General features: G+C 48.8%; 2 non-coding genes across 2 annotated transcripts; one reads left to right on the top strand and one right to left on the bottom strand.

Moving 5' to 3' along the window:
* Positions 1–1,350: 1,350 nt before the first annotated feature.
* On the top strand, positions 1,351–1,432 carry TRNAL-AAG (transfer RNA leucine (anticodon AAG)). Its single transcript has one exon. It is a non-coding gene; the product is annotated as a tRNA-Leu (tRNA).
* Positions 1,433–1,802: 370 nt separating this feature from the next.
* Positions 1,803–1,884, bottom strand: TRNAS-AGA (transfer RNA serine (anticodon AGA)). The gene has a single exon. It is a non-coding gene; the product is annotated as a tRNA-Ser (tRNA).
* Positions 1,885–3,788: the final 1,904 nt, after the last annotated feature.

The raw sequence follows: 3,788 nt of genomic DNA, 5'->3' as shown, positions 1-3,788 counted from the left end.
TAGAGTGATACCTATGCCATCTTTACACATAGCACAAGACACCTCAACAGTGATATGAAGTACTCAGAGCCACTGGCACTATGCAGCATGGGAGGGGCAAATTATTAGGCACGGTTCAGTAAATTATGTGGCAAGAAAAGGCAATTATTCGGGGTAATGCGGCAAATTTTTAATAGTATTACTTAAATATTATTTCATTTTCACACTCATTAACAAGGTCTGGCCATTGGTTGCACCTCATTCGTACCAGTTTAAGCCCCCGATATAGTAATAAGCAACAGAAATTTGACCTGTCAACCTTTGCAAAGGGCATTCCACTGCCTGGCAGCACGTTTCGCTGAATTTTTAGTAACTTTTGAACTGTTTGAGCTAAAAACACATGTTTGTTAAAATCAGTAGATTATGCGCCAGGTGATACATTATGCGGCAAATGCTGAAAATCTTCAATTATGCGAACAACGCAGTGGCTGCACAATTTCATTAGTGCAGTGGCCCTGAAAATACAAGAACACAACAAGAACTGGGACGGATTATACTAGGACTCATTGTACTGATAATAATCAGGAAGCAATTAAGGTATTCCACATCAAAATAACAAGTGTGTGGTCTGACTTCTATGCTCTCAGAATGGAGATAACTGGGCGCGCAGGACGAGTGAGAAGCAGGTCCAATAGTAGAACAATCATCTATGTTACATGTTTCGTTTCCCATGTACCTGTTCTGCTTAGTTTCTTCAGAATGGCGTTCTATCCTCTTTCCTGTCTGTGTCTTGCCTGCAATGTGAACAGCTCTCAGAGCTTCCACGTGGACCATACGTCATTTGAGCCACCACCCAATAGTGCTGGGGTTTTAACCAGTACCATGTCGCATTTTGAAACTTTCAGTGTCACTTCTACCTTTTTAATGTGAGCTCAAAGATCGGAGAATGAAAAGAACTGTTGGATAAAGACATAAACAGTAGACTGTGAGGATGCCACACAAGACGTGACGTCACCTGAAAGCTAAGGGTATGCTAGGGAGGCTGGGTGGGTCATTAGGGCTGATGACATCAATACAGGCAGCTCTTCTGTTATCTTTTTGAATGAACTTAGATCACGTGCTAATAAAGTACCCCATCAGTAGGAACAATTGTTTCATTAGAAAATTACGGAGTCACGTTGCTATATTTAGAGCAGATGTTCCTACGTTGGTTTGAAAAGTCATTTCTCAGGCCCCCCCCCCCACCCCCCCCCCAAATTTGGCTCTAGTTGCGCCTCTGCCTGTTGTTGACCATGGTTGCTTGACTCGGGTTCCATACCTGGAGTTGTGGATCAGAGTTGTGAAGTATCATACACTGCATGCACCGCATATGGTAGCGTGGCCGAGCGGTCTAAGGCGCTGGATTAAGGCTCCAGTCTCTCTGGAGGCGTGGGTTCGAATCCCACCGCTGCCAATGTGTTTTTTTTTTTTAAACCGCCTTTTACAGAGGAGTCTCCCATCTTTCTCTCCCCTTTGCTCACTCCTTCATACATGCCCCAGCTACACGTCCCTAATTTTTAAAAGTTACACTTCACTCTTTTATACTCTCTAAATAAATTGCTAATCTGTGGACTTTAGGAAATTGCCTATGTGCTTCTCTTTATGCGGTGTTTTGCTTCAGTCTGCTCAGACTGTCGTCAAATGCATTCTCTCTGCAAGATACGAAGCAGCGCTGCGAAGTAAACACTCTAAGTATATTATGAAGGAAGGTTTAGCTCCACGAGTTACATTTATGTTAGCAAATGTGTTTTTCAGCGTTATTTTAAAACTGATGCTAAATGACGCGTAGTCGGCAGGATTCGAACCTGCGCGGGGAGACCCCAATGGATTTCTAGTCCATCGCCTTAACCACTCGGCCACGACTACCTGCTGAATGACGTATCCGTAAAACCCTTTTTGTACCCAACAAAAGTCCGGTGTACAGCTCTGGATTCCTAATGTAAAGTCCTCCACATAGGAATACAAGGTGTATAAATGACACCTTTTATGTGTTATTGTGCAAGAAGCAAATTCAGCTCTGCCTGAGGTCGGAGGTCTTCAATTTATTTTTGCTCTGAGCCCCTCTAAGCCAAATGTTTTGAAGTTGGGGCCCCCTCCTAAACTTTTTTGGCAACGATTTCAGGAGAGGTAGGGTCAGGGCTGACTGCAGTGGGCTGGGTTTGTGAGATCATTTCAGGGTTAATATTGCTGTACCTAATCAACACTAAATATAGACCTATAAAAGTGTAAATACATCAAACCAAAACAGAAATTCATCAGCAAACACGACTCAATAGAATTGGGCCGCTTTACCAAAGTACTCGATGCACGAATGTTAGCTGCGGCTCTGAGTAGCAATCCGTCTCGTGTGCCTCTCCCACCCCATCCCAACCATGCCTGGTCCTCTCTCCAAGCTTAAGAGAGGCTTTCAGTCTTTTTCAGACCAAAACTAGCCCCCACATGTATGTTGTCCCCCCTCTGCTGACAGATAGCCCTCAACTCTAACCCTAGCAAGAAATATAAGCTTAATGTTTCTTTTATAAAGTAAGACAGCAATAATTGTAATGCAATGGGCTCCTCACACTCCTGGACCCCAGCGGCACTGCACCCGCTTCAGTAATGATAGCTACTTCCAGGGCTTTAAGTGGGCCGGGTCTCACCGGGTCTGAGCACCGGCAGTTTTTAGGTCTCAGCTCGAAGGCTGCGCTTGCGCAGTCTCGATCCGAGATTTAATGACTTGGAGAAGAGGGGCTTGAACCCGCCCCTCTTCTCCCCTGTTCTCCATTGGCTGGCCTCTTGAATGCTGGCCAGCCATTGGAGAAGAGGTCCGTCATTCCGATTAGGCCCCGTCCTTTTCGGATCGGGGGGCGTGTTTTTTGCAGAAAGTCTAATTATCTCCTCCAGCCAATGGCAAGAGGAGATAAAAGCAAAACACGCCCCCGAATCCGAAAACGCCACTGCGTTTCTCCGAGGCATTTCTGCTCTGCCTCGGAGAAAGGCAGTGGTGTGCTTGCCTTTTGCTCTGCCTTGTTTTTGCCTTGATCTGTTTGACTTCTAAGAACTTCCTTTTCACGCCCAAAGGTAAAGCTGCTCCGACGCCGCTCTCGCTCTCAACTGGGTGGATAAATGCAAGGGGGCCGCAGGTGTCCCAGCAGGGGCCTAGACAGAGCTCTATGAACGCGGCAGGCCCGTCCTTGAATGCCCCCAGTGGAGACCAGCCTTCACTGGACCCCCGCGCCCTCCCTCGCTGCATGACAATGGCTTCCTGCGCAGCCCTTAACAAGCCAAATGTCTGCGCACAGGATGTGACTACGGCGCTCGTAGGCTTGGGACTGCTGACAACTGTGGGCTCATCACGCGAACGCCGCGCTGCCCTGGGGGCGATACCCACCGGACTACAAACATCAGAACGCGGGACTGCTAGGACTGCGAGGACCAGGCTGCTTGGCGGTGAGCGCAGCTGCATCCTCTTCCCGGCTCCTCCCCCAGAAGGTTCTTGACGCCTCGCGGCCCCCGCTTCACGGGTGCCGCTCGTAGGCTTGGGACTGCTGACAACTGTGGGCTCATCACGCGAACGCCGCGCTGCCCTGGGGGCGATACCCACCGGACTACAAACATCAGAACGCGGGACTGCTAGGACTGCGAGGACCAGGCTGCTTGGCGGTGAGCGCAGCTGCATCCTCTTCCCGGCTCCTCCCCTCACGCCCCTTTGTCTTCATCTTGCACTTTTCCTACCGCGCGCAAGCGGGACGCGCGCGGGACTAAGCCCGGGGCGAAGACCGGGCTAAGAG

The sequence above is a fragment of the Triturus cristatus genome, chromosome 12 (genome assembly GCF_964204655.1).
Source record: "Triturus cristatus chromosome 12, aTriCri1.1, whole genome shotgun sequence".
In the NCBI taxonomy this organism is placed as follows: domain Eukaryota; kingdom Metazoa; phylum Chordata; class Amphibia; order Caudata; family Salamandridae; genus Triturus; species Triturus cristatus.
This window is presented reverse-complemented; position numbering and strand designations above follow the sequence as displayed.